Below are 20,407 nucleotides of genomic sequence, written 5' to 3'. Positions count from 1 at the left end.
ATCATTACTGAATTCAAACTATATTCCTTTAAACAATTCTAGTTCAAATGATCTGGAGTGCATCCACACCAAGAAGCAGAATTGTTACAAGAAAGCAATCATCCAGAGATTCCCTAGAAATTTGCGTTCTGATTTGGTAGAAAATGCCTCAGCAACTGCTTTTTGCATCCCATTTTGCACATAACTGGGTTTTCTATGAACACAGTCTACAAAATGCAGAAATGCAATACTATATTTATTGAATTGGTCTGTCACACCACAGAGTCTCACGGTATTAGATGCTGTACATAAATTCAGGCAAAAAGTCAGTTTCTGTGCAAAAGAAATGAATAATTTAGGGTATGATAAAAAACACTGGAGAAAGTGAGTAAAAAGGTAACATTGAAATACACACAGGTGTTTTACTCTAAACTTGATTCTATACTTCCATTGCAAAGAAAAGAAATATCAGCTGTCGTGAAAATCCAGAGCTTTCCAGACTTTTACATACATGTTATGTCATATAACCTCTCTGTCCCCTCATTTACTCGCTAGTAAAACAGAAATCACGCTTAATACATCTCCCTCGTGAAGCATTATTAAATGTTTACAGTGCTTTGCAGTCACTTGTTTGATAGTATGGCTGTGGCATACTGTTGCTAAAGACAAACTAAACTGTTCAGTATTTACATCTGTTACAGTATTGACTAAGCTCATCTTTCCTGTTTTTAAAGTTTTAACTAAGAAATGCCTAATGAAATTTGCTAGACTAACTGCTCATGTTGTCTCTGCTGGTAATGCAAAAGCAAACGGCTGTAAGTACGGTACCCTGAAGGCAGACATTAGGAGTTTCTCTGTTGAATCCAGCAGAGAAGTTTCTTGCATCTCCGTTGAATGCCATCATGCTGTGATTAGTTAATCATTAAGTACATAGTGCTTTTAATTAACTGCCAACTCTGCTTGGGCATCTGTTCTGAAAATCACATCCGATCATGCTTTTCCCAGTCTGTGGCTACGGAGCTCTTCAATAATACAGTTGTTGCTCGATTCTCTAGCTCTTTCTGGTGCTAGGTAGATCAAGTCCAGAGTGTCCTACATGAAATGAAATATAAACGGTCTGCTTTTCCAAGGAAATAAAACTAAATGGGAATTAAACTTACTTGCCTCGATAGATAATAAATGTTGTTATTAAAAAGCAGGTTGGATCAATTAACTTTTTTTTTTTTTTCTGGAGGAAATAAAAAGCTAGAATAGTATTTTTATACCTCATTCCCAGCACTAGGTAGGCTAGCTTTTTTTTTTTTTTTTTAAACAATGATCTTTAACTGCAGAAAATAATCCTTTTCATTTTATAAGGGTGAGGAAGACTGATCATATACACAAAGGTTCAGCAAAATATTTCATTTGACTTAAAGTGAGAGGGAGATAGACAGTGCAAATGTTCCCTTGCAAATACCACAATTCTCTTTCTCCATAGGTCAATCTCTGCTGGTTTCAAAAGGCTTCTTTCCAAGTGTATTTTGAAATAAATGGATGGAAGATTTTCTAATGGCCCAGCATCTTTGGAGCACATACCTGGGGAAATAACAAGACTGTAACATATCTTAGGTAACGCATCCCAATTTAAAGGTGAAAGGAAAAAAGCAACATTACAGCAAGGAGAAGGCACAGTGGGGCTGGTAGGCAGGGCGTCTTCGGCTGGTGCTGTCAGTCTGGTTGAAATCCAAGTCAAACAAGCGATCAGAGGATAATTGTGGCCATTTGATGGCATATCTGAAATGAAATAAGGGCAGACACCTAGACCAGAAGGGACACTCATTGTGTAGCTCTGTACTGGCAGATTCAGAAGGACGAAGACTTTGCTGGGTCACACTACTCCTCAGCTCAGACACAAGGGGCTGGATACCTTGAGAGCTCTGCCCTGCCCCAGAACAGGCTGACCTGCAAGGTTAGTGATGGATCACACACCGCACAGCGTGAGAAGTAGCTGTGCCACTACGTGCCTGCTCCATTATCACAAATAGCACTAGTGCAGCAAGCAACAGTCTCATGGTCCATGTGAGAGATGCTTGGTCTCACTGCATATGAGTGCTGGCCATGTAAAGGTTTCTGGATGTCTGGCAACACAGCTGGAAATAGCCAGAAGAGTGGCCACATGACTCTTTCTATTTACAATTTCTTGGTACAAGATAGGACATGCAGTAACCCCTCATAAACTGCAGGACCGCTGGCAACTTCTCTGCTGCCACTCCCGCACCTGTATGTGCTAACTGAGGTCCTCCATCTCCAGCTGGTGCTTACCGCATTTGAATCGGGGCTAGTGAAAAGGTAGAATTCATAAAGTGCCAGTTATTTCCATAGAGAAATGTAAGCCAAGGAAAAGGGCGTTCTTTGTCAAGTACCAAGTTCGGAGAAGAATAAACCAGAATTAAACTTTAAAATTGTAATTCTTTAAGGAGTGCAGCTAAGAAACTCACATGAACCTTGCGATGCAGAATAAAACATTGCAGCTGAACAACAGCCAGTCTACAGCAGATAGGCATGTAATGATTACAGTTAACGCAGCGAACACTCACTGGCAGATACGCATTTTACATAATAACCCTTTTTCAACAAGTTCAAAGTAATTCTCTTGTTTTCTTTAAAAATTCCACTGCGGATGTCAAGATGTGCCAGCACAGAGAAAAGAATTATTTCATAACAACATAAAACCATGCATTTCTAATTGTTTCCATACCGAACTATATTGGGGGCACCACTTTTATAGAGGGAGTTCAAGGTATTCCTGGGAATAGGCTCTTTTCTGATGACATCATAAGAATACGGTCACTCAGGCAACAACTTGTTACTATGGTAACTACAGTTTTTACAGATGCTGAACACCAGCAAGGTTAAAACCACTATTTTGAGATTTGCTAGGTAAAAGTTTACCAATATTTGAGGTAAGAAGCAACAAGGAGTACACTGCAGATGCACAGCACTGTGCAGTTCTTTACCTGTTATTGGGAAGCTGAGAACAATCGACTTTGTCTTCAGACATGGAGTTCCTGGGGTAATCACATTTTCAGATACGTCCTTTTATGCCACAGCAGCTGGAACCAGGCCTGAGCACTAACTTTGTGATTTGGGGAGGGGGGGGGAGGCTGGAAGAAAAGGACTGCTGCTGCATCCAAGAGAGTCCCTGATTATATGGACATTTGGGTATGCTTGCAGAGACCACACAGACTGCGAAGACAGTTTGTAATTATATGAAGACGTATCTTTGGAAAAGAAATGGATTCTTTTTCCCTGACTGCAAAGAATTGTAGGATAAGAGATAAAACCATCTAGCCCAATTGCTATCTGGGCTGAGACTACTGTCAGATGAAACCAGTTACAGAATGTTTTAAAACTAGAAGCCATGTGTTTCTGCCCCAGAACTTTCTGCATTTGACTAATTGCAAGCAAATCTCAGAGGCTCTAGAATAATGTCAAGTTACAAATAACAACTTGTCCATTAGCCTGCCCTCTGTAAGACACTGGACAATCTGATAAGCTAGATCAGATTTTTCAGCTGGTTTTGTCCCCAACCAACACAGAAGAGGCCTACAGCTAACATTCCCAGTAAAACAAATTCCCTGTCTTAGGGTCATAAACACAACCTAGTCAGAATCCATGCTTAAGCACGTACAAATATTAGCAGAGTACTTTTCATTTTGCACCAGCAAACCTCAACTCATTCAGATCCCCAGAAGCTGAACTGTCTGCCAGGCTGAGAGGAGTGTACAGAGTTACCCCCGCAGCCTCTTTCCTTGGCAACATTTACAGCGAAGAACCTCAAGTAAAAGTGTAATAAAAGTGGAGTTTAAATGGGCCCATTAAAAAGCAAAACCTAAGGTGTATTCTTTATAACGAATCTGCTGCCACATTTGAACTAACTGGCCATTACAGGCAGTCTCAGAGGAACGGTTAAAGCCAAATTCTAACACTCATTCCTGGGGTGGTCTCAATAACAGGATACTGAGATGCAACCACAAGCTTCAAGAATTGCTCCTGCTCTCGGTCTGTATGAAAGCCATCCATCACCGAGGCAATGAAGATGACGTGCTTTCAGTACTACGTACTGTACTTCTTTATTTATTTATTTTCATATGTATCCTACCAGGCATTTCGTACTGTTCAGGGTATTTCTTTTTGAGTCCAGGAGAAGATTAAGGCCATTGCTGGTTTTCATTTCCACACATCATCCAGTAATCCTGGCTCCTATTGGCAGCAGAGAGCCTTCTCCATGCAATTCTCCCCCATCATCTGCGAGAACAGAGATGTGGAAGAGGCCAATTACCTTTTGGAGAGAAGGAAATTACTTGCTTATAATTGAGTTCTCTGAGTACGGTGTCCGCTATTAGAGCCACACTCATCCTCCCACCTCCCCCTGAGACCTGGGGTTTTATTCCTATTTAAGTTCTAATTATTATAATTAGTCTGAAAAGGATTTGGGAGTTAGGGGCTATGATATGCCATATAGACCCCTCAAGGCATCTTTTTGTACTAACTCATTATGACCAGTTCTAAACTTTACCATTTAATCTAGTCATTCAGTACCCAAGGTCACAACAGCTGAGACCCCCTGAGCATCAATCCGTAGAGACCACCACCTTCAGAGAACTACAATTAAAAGGTAAATAATTCCCTTGCTGCCTTCTCTGTGAGGCAATGCTACAAGTCAGGGAACGGAATCCAACCTCAGCCTAATTACTACTCCGGTAACTTACGCAGTTGCGATGAAAAAGTTGGCAAATACTTTTCCATTTATCGAAACAGAAACACAAAGCCAGCCACAGTTTGTTTCAGACTGGAGTGGCAAGGGTCAGCCTTACAACAGTCAAGTTACACACTCTGTATCTCTCAAACTCCAAGAAATTCTGAAGAACTACACTCCAAAAAAGTCAATTCATCATCATGACATGCAGGCCATGGCAACTATTCTTCACCACGCTAATCAAAGATTAAATCCTTTTCTTTGTTTATTCCACCACAAAACCACTGTTGAATCAATACAAGTTTTAAATTTTTTGAATCAGGCAGTGCACAAAAGGATTGTAAGCACTCAGAGGTGGTGCTCTTCTGAACTGAAATATGAACAAGTACAGATTCTTAACAATATCATCATCCGTGTTGACAGATTCCAAGAAAATCAACAGATGCTGGTATTTTCCTGAATGACAACAGCCTCCAGGCCTGAAAACTGTAAAGGAAAGCTTTGAAATTCACAGGAAAGAGCATAAAACGGTATTAAGCAAAATAATTTGTCACAGGGCCAGCACCTGGATTCCAGCGCACAGCGTCACTACTTGGAGGTGACAGTTCCAAAGGCTTCTGTTGCTGAATTTTTGAAAGATAAATTAATTCCATCTGCAAATCAGAAAAATGCATCCAAGTCTCTACCAACAGAATACCTCATGCAATGCAATACTTGCTCATTATGCAATACATGCCATTAAAGGCAAGTACAAAACTCAATGGCAACGCTGAATTCTCAGTGAAAAGGCGGCTCTTTGAATCAGAATTTAGAAGGTGTAGGTAATGTACACCAATTTCTAGATAAATAAGTCCAAGCTCATTTGTAGATAAAACATGTTAGTAATCAGTCTCCTAGATTCTTTTTTTAATAACCAGATCAAAACTTAGCACATTGTTATGCACATATTACGATGCAGCCTGTCAAATTTCCATAGGGGTTTAGCAGTAGATGCTAACATCACGCTAGAAGATTTGACAATTCCAAGTCTTTAATTGTGAGAGCATCTAGAGGAGGGGAAAAAATAAAAAAGTTGTATTTGTTCTCATTTTTCCACTGGAACTGTGTGTGCCAATTCTTCAGCCCGAAAGCAACCTGAATCCCTACCCAGGGAGCGTAGGTGTAGCAGCTTCAGCAGCGTCCCTAGCCATACCACGTCCTCCTAACCAGTGCACACAATTAAGCACAATAGGTAATCTTTGCTCTGAAGCAGGGACCACAAAATGAGTTCTCTTACTCCCAGCTGACATTAGTATCACACTAGGGACCAATATGAAGAAGTTTGCACTGTTGCTGTCTGAGCTCTGTGTTTGCAGGTGATAAATAGATTCCAATTTCTAATTTTGCTGGGTCAGAAAGAGCCTTCTAATTTTCCTAAATTAAATTATAGGCTCTTATCATATTTGTGGCCAGGTGCATTAACTACAGAAGCACTATTTCAGCTGCTGCTGTTTCTTCCTCTTAAGAAAATAAAATGCTATGTTTTGGGAGAGAAGGTTGAAGGACAAAGGCAAGGAGTAGGTCAGACGTTGATACCTTAATCTGGACACAAAAATGCTCCTGTAGTTGTTCCAATGGCTGAGTCCCCATAAAAGAATGGTGGCAAGACTAAAGATTTGTCCCAGCCATCATGCCACTTACAGATTCTGAAAGTCTGTGGTGGCCACAGACTGGTGGCCATTCCGCTTTAACTACATTTTCAGAAGCATATAGACCTCTGGAGGCATCATTTAGGAGAGAAAGCTCTTTAAAACATCTATTGACTGCGAAGGTTGCGTGTTATGGGCAGCTCAAGGCTTTTCCGCAACATAGGCAAAAGTTAATTTCCCCTCCTAAAGCCTGAGGAACAAAATAACTGACTTTGTATTTACCACTTGCAGCAGCAGAACTCCATGTGAAGGTAGGGCAGCCTAGGAGACTCCAGCCTATCTCCCTCTTCCAGTCTCAGCTCCCCAGGGCCTGGAGGCCACGCTCCTCCCAAGACATAAGCCTTGTGCTGACGTACAGCAGTCAGCTCAGTCTGCCCCAGCCTGCCCCTGTTCTTCCCACTCCCAAGATCACCAAAACCCCCAGCTGGGGGCAGATGAGGAAAGCACGGGCTCCCTTTACTCGCCCAGCCCAGCCCCGGTGGGAAGCCAGGCTCAACACGGGCTGCTGAGCCCCAGCTCCCCCAGGTACCCTGCCCATGCCCAGCCCGCGGGCCAAACACACTGCACTCTACTGACTGTTTGCAAGCAAAGGGTTATTTCCTTCCAGAAGAAAGTTGTGTGTTGCCCAGCAGACACAAGGGACTCAAGCAGACTATAATTATATATTAAAAGGGAAAATTAGGGTGCCAAGTCTTTGATTTGTATTCCTGGCAAAGAACTGTCAATAACACGAGACGCTGCATTTTTGTGTTTTCCTGGAAGTGGCTTTTACAGAAGGTTTTACTTCGAATCAGAATACAAACACGGAGAAAAACATTCCTACGGGAGCTCGTCTATGGTGTGTTTTCCCAGGCTTCATCCTCTCATGTACTTAAAGGTCACCTCAGCCAGAGCTGCAGAGATTCACCGCCAGGTCCTTTTGTAAAGTGCTAAGTAGAATCTATACCATGGAATATCGTAAAACTGCTGCCTTCCTCTAACAGTGTGGTTAAGTTCTCACTTAATAACAAATACATTATTTAATCCCCAGGGTCTGATATCTAGCATATCCTATACCCATCAAAAGCCACAAGTCTCCCCCGTAAAGCTACTCCCAGTACCTTGCATCCCACAACTGTTAGTTCCTTGCTCATCCCACAGCTCTGGAAGAGGCCCATTGCCATTGTTATCTATGTCCCAGCGGAGGCACTTTCCTTTAAGGTACTCTGTTTCATCAAGTTATTAGATGACCTGAAGCCCCTGGGAGCCCCAGATTAGTGAATCTAGACTTTTATGTGAGTATTTTATTCCTGACATTCCACCTTTGTGAGATGGTTGTAGGTGAATGATTTTCCTGCTGTGTCAAAAGACATACTGGTTTAATTCAATGCATGTCTGCAAACAGAATCACATCTGTTTGTCTCTGCAGATAGCTGAACCACTAACACGCCTGCCTTCTCCTTGTGACCTGTAATAGCCATCCTTCCCCCAAACCACACATCACTGATTGTGCAGCTCTGAACTCAGGCCCATACTCTTACTTGGGGTCTTACTGTCTCTTCTGCCCCTTGCTTTATCCTTTTGGAGATTACTTACATTAGTATTGATTGTACTTGAAGATGGTGACACAGAAGTGCGTTAAAGCTCTGTAACAAGGAACACATGCAAACAGAGAAGAGCATGCCTGACTGGAGATGAAAAGCCACAAATTCTGCTTTCAGAAGGGAGGAATGCCCTCATACACATTTTCCAAGCCTGAAGTTTAGAAATTTTTTCTCCTCTAGTCAATGAGAGCTCAGCTCTGGCACAAAAATTGCCTGTGCTCTAGCTTTGATCCCAATCATATTTTTAACAGATCTCCAACGCTTGCCATTTGTAGTCTGCTCTAAACACGCACAGATTAAACATAAATCATCCCGAACATGTATAACATTGCTCATTTGTGCAATTTTTAACACCTCTCAGAAAACAGGATCCTCAAAATGCTGAAAATAAAGCCTGTATTGTGGCCAGCAGCCATATGCTATTTTCTAAGCAGCAAACCATGGGTAACAAAGCGAATTTGTTTTGTACCCCATGGAAGTGAAGGCATTCTTCCACCAAGATGCTGTTTTACAGTGATTCAGCTGCAGGTAAGGAGATAATGCATTTATCTGATGCTATGAACATGGAGCAAAAACACTTTGCAGAAAAAATACGAAGTAGAAAAAGCATTTACAATATTAATGCATTTTGAAAAAATATTTTATAATCTGGTAAAGATGCTGAAAGCAGAGCAGAAATGTTGATGCTTAAATCATTCCTCTGTTCAAAATGCTTCTCTGCAGTAAACAGTTTTACAACTAGCCCCTATTGTGGTCACCTGAACACAAGCTACCTGGCTGGCTCGAGTTGGAAGAACGTAGTCGGGGTGTTACAGACCAGTTGGGCAGGAAAAGAGCAAAGACATGGAGAGTTTCCAACGACAGCAAGCCATACCGGCTATGCTATGGGGAAAAAATAAATAAATAAATAAATAGATAAATACTTCTATCTTTTCAACATCTAGACAAGTACCTAGAGACAGGAGAAACAAACAAACCAAAAGTAACTGAATTTTTAACATACACAAAATGTAATGAAAGAGAAGGTCTACCTCGCCATAGCAAGCTTGGAACAATCTTAATCACGGTCATGGCAGTGGCTATAGCGTCAGTTAACTCAGAAGACAGACAAATCTTTATTTTTCTCACTAACACACAACTGTTGTGGCTAATTGAAGAATGCCAGCTGCCTAAGAGTTGTGACACTTCTCTCAACATTTAGTCTGAGCAGGCTAACAGTCCTTGACACTAGAGGACATATGAATGACAACCTGTTAAAGCAGGAGGGGAAGAAAAAAAGATGACATGATTCCTAGCAAAACAAGCTAAACATTTACATGTACCATCAAGCCAGAAAATGTTGCTGCCTGGCATATCTTTATAGGGACAGACTGTAGTAAGTAAATGCTTTATAACAGAATAATGTCGTTTTCCCAGGTACAGCTTGGCAATACGTAGGCCTTCACTTAAAGCTTCTCATCACCAGCCAGCCTGAGTATCCTTCACGCTTCCTTTCATCCCAGTTCCTAACTGCAAAGAGACGTAAAGAGGAGTGCTAACTAGTACATCTGAGCTGAGTCTCATCTACAGCACCTGTATTTTGAAGGCACTGGATGCAACTTCATAAATCATGAGGATTTGGAGACTTGCACGAGAAGAGCGAGCAGAAGGCAGAGGTTTGCTTTCTCTATAGCAACCATTATAGCCTCCTCTCTGCAGACAATACGGAGTAAAGGTCTAGCTGCTTTCCAATGAGCATAAACTGAAATTAATTGCCTCACTTGCCTCCACATCTAAATCTCTCACTTGTTGTTAAGCTGCTTCTTTCTTCTTGGGAATGATATAATGCAAGGAATTATAATTTTCCCTCTTTGACCAAAGTGTCCATCTGGGGGGAGAAGCACCCAAGTGTTAAAAAGATCTGGTACACTTAACATCCGCTATGGCCACTCAAGCCATTCCAGTCTGATGGCTCTGAACACCCAAAATGTTTTATAACTATCAAACAAATGGCTGTCAAGGACCAAACTTTTCTCCCCCTCTCCCCATGCTTCACGTGGAACAAATTCCTTCACCACCCCCTCAGACCTGACTCCTCGACGTCTGCCATCTAGACAGGCTTTTTAGTTTCATACCACCTGCCTGCGCTAAGCATTAAGAACACATCTCCAGCTAATGGTAACGACGCATCAGCTTTAGAGTAAAATCATTATGGGGGTGCTGAAAATCACTGTACCAACCCCTAGTGTTATAAATGCCCAAACTGCAGAATTAACCTTCAACATACAAATAAGCAACTTTTACCAGCATGGAAATGAACACTCTTGACTCCCAGACAATATTAATTATGGTCCTTAGCTCCAAATTATGACCAATTTGGAGCCATTAATGCAGGAACAGAGTTCATGGCTGTTTTGTGAAATGGCTTCTCAGTTCAAAAATGAATAAATAATACTTTTTTTTTTTTTTTTTTTTTTTTAAATCCTCACTCCTTTTTTTCAGACCAGACCAGAAGGAGGTGGCAGACAGTTTGGAAAAAGCCCTTTGCATAAAGTTCTCTGAGGAAAAAATATTGTTAATTAAACCTCTGCAGAAGATGTAAGCTTCACTTACTGAGAACAAACCTAAGTTATTTTTTTGTTCCCTGCACAGCTTATAAATACTACTTTAACAGGACAGATTAGATGTTTCTGCCCTTAGCTAAGACTAAGAATGTTAGGGGAGAAAATCATTCAATGTGGGGAACTAAATGTTCTGAGAGACACGTACTTAATTCATTTGTAACTTGTAAACTGAACTAAGTCTAGGGAATGTTTTGGATTTATTAAACCATCATATTACTCACAGATAGACTGTTGGGGCAGCCCTAATTTATGAGCAAAACTGAATTTACTCCTAATTATGGAGCCATGACCAGTTCTTTGATAGAACTCTTTTTTCCCAATTCAAGTACAGCCGTGTAGCACTTGCTTCTTCTGAGGAATGAATGCAAATTCCTTTCTGTTTGCACTCAGCTGCCATTAAAACAGTGGCTGCCATGCAGATGCAGAGAACGGGATTAAAAACAGAGTAATAAGAAAACTCAATTACATCGCAACCACCCTGCAGTTAAAGCTACAAGGAGGCCCACAATCTGACCAACTAATTCATGTTACTGTTAGGTATGGGTGAACTTAGAGTTTTGTCCTATTTTATTTCCATTTAATATTTATGTTCCTTCAAATGACCATCCTAAACTTTCAGTTTGTACCTGTAGGATCTGTAACGCCTGATTAGCCTTAAATACAGAAAGAGAAGAAAGGGAGGGGAAAAAAGCTGTATCTAACTAGCACTTGCGTTGGCAGTGAAAAGGATTGGAAGGCGCCATCTATGGAAGTGAATCAAGAGGCCAACCTCTTACATGGGGGCTCAGGAAGGTTCCAGTGAAACTCCATGGAGCCACTCTGGTGATCACCTCCCCAACTTCTCCAGCTTCCTGCAGCCATCAACCAAAGGAGCAGGTTCAGCTAGGAGAGGTTATAATACTCATGCCATTTTTTATGAGGATTGATTTACTTACCAGATTAAAAGAGGTAATCCATTTTCCTTACTACAGCAATTAGATCTAATCTGAAGAGCATCCCCCCTCTGCTTTATTGACAGTCCTTTAAATCTAAATGATAGTTTTAGAAATGCTTCCTGAACAGTAAAATATTATTTTTTCCTCTCTTTCATTTTTATATAATTAAGAGATAAAGTCAATGGAACAGAACCTTGCCAGGCGATAATGATCTCATGCTGACAGACAAATAGTAAGGTGAAAAAAGCATAGGAAAAGTATATTTTTTAATTCAGTGTTTTAATTTGCTATTATACCAACTGATTAGCATCTAAAGTACAACAGACTGACAGATTGGTGAAGAAGTGACAAAGCTGGTGCCATTAATGTTCGCTGATTTACATTCTCATTGTCTTTGGAAATGCTTTCCTCCACCCCAGCCGAACATTTTCCCTTCATGTACGTGGGCATGTAATAAGTTCAAATGACAGAAACCAAACATTTAGGCTCCATGAGACTGATCTGGCAGGTACCAAATCTGTGCATTCCAGCATCTGGAAAGAGAAGGGCCAGGACATTAGGGCTCCCTGGCTCCCTGTCACCAGCGAGGCCACAGTGACTAAGCTATTGAGCATGGGCACTCTTTGCCAGGACACGTACTGGTGCTGAAGGGACTGATCTGCTCTTTTTGAACCCATTATTTTCTTACTCGTTTTCATGTAATTTTAGCCCTGCAGTTTCTGAATATCCTTAGTTTTGTTCTCAATCAGTCAAAAGGGTTTCTTATCCCTCTTTCCTATAGTAAAATATTTACTACTGCTGCTGTTATCACAAGATCACTTTTCTTCCTAAACTACCACTAATTTGATTGCTTTTCTCGCCAAGTCAGCCTTACATTTTGTTTTCGTTTGTAAAAATTAAATAAAAAGCCTCATGCTCATCTGTAAATACGTCACAAGAAACGCTGTGTTCTGTCCCATACACTGTTCTGTCCCATACACTGGATGCCCTCTGTTACAAGTGCAACACAAAACGCAGCAGCTCCCTTTAGGAAACCTGCCCTTTGTATCAAAAAAAACAACTCCTACTCCAGCGCCCACCCTCATTACTTACAAGGTCAGTTCTCCTTCAGGGTCTGATCCATGGTACTGAGTGTGCTCGGTATCAGCATGACGATTTTTAACATTTCAGTGGAAGAAAGGCTCTAAGACCTAGCAGTATCGTGGAAAATCAGGTCTTTACTTTTAATATTCAGCCTCTGTCATAAAGTACCTAGCAGAATAAAGAAAGTGATGACTCATTCCTCTGTCTTCAGCCTTTTGTGCATCGGTCATAATAATACCGGTTCCTCAACTTTTCAATCTGGGGGGCAGGTGAATTCTTGGTGATAAGGATGCATTTGCATTTCTTTGACACCATATGCAGCTATTTGTGATAAAAATGGCTTTCACTTCTGAGAAGTGACATGCTTTTGAGGCGTGCTGTATAGTCATCTTTCAGCATCTGAGGGCATCGTGGACCCTACATGTTGTACCACATTTAGGTGGGCACAAGGTAACCTAAAACACGGACAACTAAGGTATAGCCAGGTTGCAAATTAAAACAAACAAATAAAAACAATTAAAAACATAGAACTGTATAAAAAGCAAATCAAGACAAGTAAAAAATCATAAAGGATGAATTATAACTATAAAAAATAGGACCAAGACAGCACTAGCACTGTGCCATGAGATTTGCACAAAGGCAGAATGAAAGATTTAATATTTGATAGCAGTCGACAAAATGGGAGCACACGATGCTGTGTGCAAGGGCACAAGCTGGTATTGGTCTTGCATGAATTTCAGGGAAAGTGAATATTAAGTAGGCATTAATAGCATTGCCCTGCTTAGTGATACACTACAGCTGGCTCAGGTGCTTGGAGTTTAGGAAGAGTGTTTAAAATATTAGAGGAAATACGAAGAGGCAATAGAGGAATTAGAGGGTAAGATGCGTGAGGAGAGACTGCGGGAGCTAAACTTACATAGTCTCAAAGAGAGAAGGCTCAGGGGGCCTCAATCACAGTCTATAAATACCTTCAAGGTAATAATATAAATGAAGGAAGGGAATTCTCCAGTCTCGGAAGATAGCAGGACAAGGAGCAATGGCCTGGAGCTAAGGAAGCAGGAGCACAGGGTAGGTTCTGGGGAATGGTTCTTAGCTCTGGCCTCAGCCGCGCTGGATGAATTCACTGCGGGGAGGAGGAATTGTTCTCCTTCCACTGACTCTGGGGTGCCGTGCCCACACGCACGCACACACCATGCTTGTTGCAGCCAAGACGGCGCTAATCAGCAGGAGCCCCCCTCAGAACGCGTGCAGCACAAAGCTGTGCATCAGCACGGCCACAGCCATACGTCGCGTGGGCTGCCACGGTCCACGTGCTGACTCGCAGGTCCTGCCGCACACGTGATTGTTAATATGGAGTGACTTTAGAATGAAGCACTCATTAACCTGGCACCACTCTTGCTAGCGGAGAAACAGCATTACGGTTCTCCACGGCTGCACTTCACTACACTGGGATTTTTCTCCTTCTTAGAGCACTGTTACAAAGGCTGGTTTTGCACATTCTGCAAAGGGTGAATAAAGCTCAAACCACATATTAGCTAGCACAGGTGGTGATTTGACTTCCATTTATCCACCTGGCTCAGTAGAGAACAAAAATTCAGAGCGCTGTACAAGTAAAACAAAGTGAGTCCTCGTGTGGCTTATCCATTCCTAAGATACATCTACATGCAGAAAGAGGAAAAAGACAACTCCTCCATTTTGGGGGATGTCCTCCCTTGTCCTGGGAAAAGACTAAAAGACTATCCTATCCAACCCCCCCTTTCTTTTCGTTTGGGGGGGTAGGGGGGTGGGGAGGAAGGGGGATAGTTTATAAAAAAATCCCAATTTAAAGTTCTCTTTACTATCCTCGCATCCCACCCAATGTGGCAATGATGGCAGTTCACAGCCCCACAGCAAAATAAGAGAGCAAAACCTGCAGATGCACAGAGGCATCTGCATCCAGCAGAGGCAAAAGCACTGAAAATGAGAAAGGACTACAGAGGCTGATGAAATCTGGAAGTTTCTGAAGTGGCTTGACTGACTGTGATATGGCAGAACAAGAAAGAAGCCCTGAGAACATAAGCAAAGCACAGCCAAATAATCAAAGCAGCAGACTCAACTACTGTGCAAAGGGTTCAAACAAGGAGTAATGAAAATGCCTTTTGCTCCAGTGACCCACAAAGACACCACTGCAGTTCTTGTACATGAAGGGATGGCTTCCGAACAAATCAGCTCCTCCCCTCTGGACGGAAAGAAATCAACTGCCTCCACTTTCTGGGAAGACCACTCAAGTTTACCAGAGTCATAACATAATACTGAAAAACAGAACAAAACAAGGGCCTCAGCACTTCATGACACCTCACCTGCTGGATCTCTCTACGTTGCTAGCACCTTCTCCTGTGCACTGGCTCTGATCACCAGGAAAAATTTCAAGCAAAGGGAACTGATGTGTACCCTATTGGCAACAACTTTTTTCTATTATTATTAAAGTGTTTCTCAGTTTTATTAAAAGATAGCAACCCTCCTGCATCTGGATCCACCTCTACCAGGGTAACACGCTGGCTTGGTGCTGATAAACTAGGTTGCAGCTAACCACGTCATCATTTCACACAGAGCCAGATCACCCATCTGTAACCCACGGTCCTCCTTAAACTGACAGTGGAATGGTGGTTGGGAAACGCTTTGGCCTTGTAACGAGCTGTCTCTTCAAATTCTTCTAAATCTTCTCAATCAACAGCTCCTGAATTTGTGCTTTATGTCTAGCATCTTGCTGGCAATGTGCATCTTGAAGGCTTCAAGCCAGAAGTTACCATGCCTTTTTGCAAAAAGCTACATTAAAAAATCCCCAAACAGTTACTAACAATGCACAGCTTACTTTAAATTACATTTGGACACTTTGCATGTGGTGCTCAGCACCTCTGAAAACAAAACAAAACGGAAACACCTTTCAGAATGACACATATGTATAAAAACTCCCTCAGCAGACAAACCTGAAATGTTCGGCTGCCAAAGGCTCGCTGCCGTGTTAACCATGAATCAGCTCACACTTCAAAGAGGAAGCCAAAATTATATTCATGTACAGAAATCTCTAAATTTTACAGGGTGCTTTGTGCTAACATTTTCCCCAAATAAATACTATTTTTATTCAAAAAAATGTGCTGGGACATTTTTGAGGAGGTTTAAAACTGTTTCCTAAGTCTGTATCTGAACAGGGAGAGCAGCATCAGTTGCAGCGATGGCTTCCCAGCTAGTATTTGCATGCTGCAAGTTACCACTTGAATGTACTAAAGTATATATTTGTGTAAGCTACCATACTACTTATTGACTGAAAGGCTAGGCAGCTTTGTAAATACACAGTGAAAAAATTATCTGCCTTATTTGTGTGTTGTCAAGAGACTGGAATCACTTCTGGGTAAATAAGATGCATTTATAAAATGATCTAATTATGTATGGTACTTAACTTGAAAGACCTGTAGCCATTTTAGCCTCTTAGGAAAAAGAGCATACATGTTTTATAACTCTAAAATAATGATTTCTAATAAAATATTAGGAAATATTACAGCCTTAAAAATTACATATCCCAAATTTGAGAGAGAACATCAAGAAAGCATATATTTGGCATACTAACCAAAGCATAAGGCAAGGCACCACAAACACCTAGAAGATGCATAAAAATTCAGTTTTCGTCTGCATGTCCTTGCAGTTACTGTGAAAATCCATCCCAAATATTTCTCCTAACACTAGCCACAGTGGGAAATTTAAGTAACAATATATACAGAAGTTCTGTATTAAACAAAATCACACACAAGATTTGATTTCTCCTCCTACAAATGTTGATCTATAAGCAGTATTTGCAAAGCTTTCCTCAGGAAAGAAGTCCCGCTAAAATTAATAGGACTACTCCCATAACTAAGTCTTCTTGCATAACTTTTAAAATGGCATCTATGAGAGTTTGGATGGTAAACCTAATCTTCAATGTGAAATTCTGCAGCAGCAATTGTTCTCTTATAAAATATAGTAAACAGGAAGGTAAAGTACTCGTGGTTTTGATTTTTAAAATCTAAAGCAGAGTAAAAACATCTCGCATTTTGGTATCTATCAGAACATGGTACCGTTGACGAATATTATCATTTATACTTAGCAAATCCCAGAGCTTTTCAATCCACGAGGAACAACACAACTCAGCAGTAGCTGTAAGGAAATGGCAGCTTTATGTTGTCAAATACCAGTCACTGAATATGCGTCTGTCTGGAAAATGACAGCAAGAAAACATGGAAGCATTTTAAGGTGAAAAACACTGACCCGTTATTAGAGGTCTTTGAATGTTTTATTATTATGCGATCCTGCTTGCTAATAGCAGATCATCAAGTGATGCAAACCGATGCAGAGCTATGTCACAGTCCTTTGACGTCCATTACTACCCATCCTTCTTGGAGCGGTATCCTCTGGGCTTCTGGACTGTAATTTTACTTTTTAAGACATCTTTCTAACTTGACATTTATAGTCAGAGGCTATCTATGTCTACCCTCTACAGAGCAGGGTACATTTCTCAAAAATTGATTAAAAAAAAAAAAAAAGAAGAATGAAATGAGGAAAAAAGGGAGAGAGACAGAAAAAAACACAGCCCAGTAACTACTGAGGGAATCTCAGGCTCTGGAGACATGCGTTCAACTCTCTGCTCTGCCAAAATCCTTGCATAATGTGAGGAAATCAATTAGTACCTTATCTGTGAAATGGGGATACTCAATTACTCACAGGGGGATTATGAGACTAAATAAACAGTTACAAATTTCAAGTGATTTAGACAGTATAAAAGTAAAAGACAAAACAGAGAAAGAAGCAAATTAAGATTTCTGTTCACCGCCACCCCTTTCTATCCCCCAACAAAATTACTCCAGTGACTTCACCCCCCTTAACAGAAATGACTTTTCTACACCAGCAGTTTCATCTATAAATACCAGTGGCCCAAAAGCAGCTGTCCCATAACGTCCCAAATGACCATTGTGTCCCCGGGACAGGTCGCAACATAAATCAGTTATAACGTGGATAACAGCATCTTACCCAAACAGGAAGCTACAGCAATGTTTCCTTCCCTGCAAAAGTTATCAGAAATGGAAGAGAAGCTGTCATGTCCTTAGCTTTCTAGTCATCAAACAGTTCCTGCAGCTGCCAGAAGCTGGAAGATTATCTCAAAGTGCTTACGATGAAGACAAATTTAACTAAAGACTCTACCCCCAGTCAGACCTGAAGAATTTCAGAGCTGCAGGTTAGATTATTGTTGCTGAAAAAGGAGAAAATCTCCAAGATTTATAGTCAAAATAGGTATAACGGGTGTCATTAACAACTCACCAGCTCCCAACAGCGAGAATACGATGTCACATGAGCTACTGTATTTAGCTTCTGGAGCTAGCCTGGGAAGCAACCTACACAGCACCGTGTGCTGCTGCTGGCAAATGATCTTTTAATGGCAACAGCTATATGGGGCTGCATCCATTCAGCTACTGCCTTGCAAAAATGATGATAAATGATAATGAGGAACTATTGCAACTATCAGAAGTATTAGTAAATCTTCCTACTGCTTCCTATTATAAATCTAGAGAGGTCTTTAAGACTGCTGTCAAACCGCATGAAGCACAACATGCAGTTAACTTTGCAGCTGTTGACTTGGACTTTGGGACTAAATTCAGCAGTACTGGAGCAAGAAACCTTTAAAAATTAAACCCAAACCACCGCAGATCAACCACTATCCTAACTCCTCCCAACTTCTGAACCTCAGAAAGGTGTGGTGATGAGCTGACCTGCTCAGTGACGCTCCCTGCTCCAGCACTGTCGCAGAGGGAGAAGTTTGGCTTTCTGTGGTTGCCCAACCTCTGGTCCTATCCTGTGCCCTTGGGCCACAGGTGGGATGCAGAGAACACTTTCCAGATGGCTGAAAAATGTTACTCTTAATAGTGGTGTCACTGGGGGCTGAAAGCTAAAAAGGGGCCTCTGTATAGTATTTTTTGCCTCCCAATAAAGGTCATTTATTAGAGATATTCGTGTATTTTCATTTATTTTATTAGAAGATGCCAAACTCTCTGCTGATGAAATGTTTCCCTTTTTTCTTTTCCTTTCCTCCCCCTGATTTTCTCTCCAGCTAGCTAGTAAGCCATACAGAGTGTTGGGGATTTGTTACTGATTGACTACTCATTGAATTAATATAAAAATATACCCTAGCATTTTCAAGCACCAGTAATTCAAACCAGGCAAATTAATAGGCTAGCTTTTTCTCCAAATACTGCTGAGCATGCCGTAGGCAGCCGTCTACTTGAAATTACTTTTGTTAAAGAAGGATGTGAGCTTACAGCATGCAAGTCAAGGAACTTCTCTGACGAAGCACTACGAAACCACTTAGTGACAACTACATTTGAAAAAGCAAACCAAAAACTTACAAAACTTTTGCAAGATGTTTTGTTGTGTTCTACACGGGTACCCACACCTGTCTGAGCGATACTAGCGCTGCTGAGTTGTGTAAGGAGCCATGAGCTCAGGTAGACATCCGTCTTCACGTGACAGAATCCAAACTCAATGCCATTGCTCTCTCCTCAAACCTCAGTGTGACACTGCAGAGTTTGAATTCTCTCAACTAGCATTTACTGCCATTAAATCAACTTTTCATTACCTGAAATTATGATAACATCATGTTAAATTAATGCCCAACTCTTTCAATCCTCAAAACTCACTTTTTTGTTGTTTTTGTTTTTCAAGAGAGATCACCACTCAATCTATTTCTACAGAGCTTTCTAATCATATCTTTAATTAGGATGAGAAGCTGAAAAAAAAGCCTTTAAAAGGAAGGTATTTCCTAAACTTATAATAATTTTGAAGCAGAACCACTGACACCACCATCTGGACACCGCTTTCTTTTCCTCTAGTCCTAACGTGGAAACGGAGCCCTCTAACTGCAGTGTGCTATCACAGTACACCTTGTATAATGACCACAACAGCTTCCTTAGGGCAAAAAAGAAAAAAAGCAAGAAGAAAAAACTGCAAAATAGCCACAAAAAGAAGATTTTTAATTCAAGTCTGCCCTCCTGGTAATGCACTGTTTTTATCAGTTTATTATTACCCCCTTATTTTATAAGTATAACACGTATTCAAGGAAATGTATTGACCAATTGGAAAGAAGCAGAAAGCCAATTAAAAATAATACACCGAGAAAACCACCACCACAGCTTCTGGATTAAATACATTTCCTGCACTTGTCTTTATCCCAGTTCCAAGGTTATATATATAACTTATTTCCCATTATTTCCCCACATAGATTCAAGCCTGCGGTAAATGTTAACTTTTTTCAAAATTTCTGCTTTGGAAAATGTTTATGACCATTTTAACAGTGATAACATACCTCATTGTCTGAAATATTCATATTCACCTCTGTGTTATCTTTAATGTTACAGGAAACTGCTGCCACCTGTAAACTTGTGGATCAAAGTGGTTCTTCTTTGGAATGAATAGTTTCAACACGTGATCAACAAACAAGAAATAGAAATACTGTATTCTATAAAGTAATATGATGTAAATATACAATACATATTACTTGCCAGCATGCACTCATAAATAATGGTGTTCGAAATTCTGTAACAAATTCAAAATGAGTAAATGAAAAAAAAAATGACACTTGTTTATGATTTTTTTTTTCCAAACAAACTTTAAAATGTATGGTTTGGGGGAGATTTTCAACTTTAACAAAACACACATTTCCCCACATAATATGGTTTTGATGAAAACCATCTTGCAGGCAGCAGGGAATGATTCAGAAATGCTGGCAGAAAGAACTAAA

The 20,407-nt window shown here is 40.8% G+C and overlaps 1 long non-coding RNA gene across 1 annotated transcript in view; it reads right to left on the bottom strand.

Annotated features, from left to right (window-relative positions):
- LOC118172938 overlaps positions 1 to 20,407 on the bottom strand; it is a 46,140-nt gene that overhangs the window by 5,606 nt on the left and 20,127 nt on the right. The gene's annotated exons all lie outside the window — the stretch shown is intronic.

The sequence above is a fragment of the Oxyura jamaicensis genome, chromosome 11 (assembly GCF_011077185.1).
Source record: "Oxyura jamaicensis isolate SHBP4307 breed ruddy duck chromosome 11, BPBGC_Ojam_1.0, whole genome shotgun sequence".
In the NCBI taxonomy this organism is placed as follows: domain Eukaryota; kingdom Metazoa; phylum Chordata; class Aves; order Anseriformes; family Anatidae; genus Oxyura; species Oxyura jamaicensis.
This window is presented reverse-complemented; position numbering and strand designations above follow the sequence as displayed.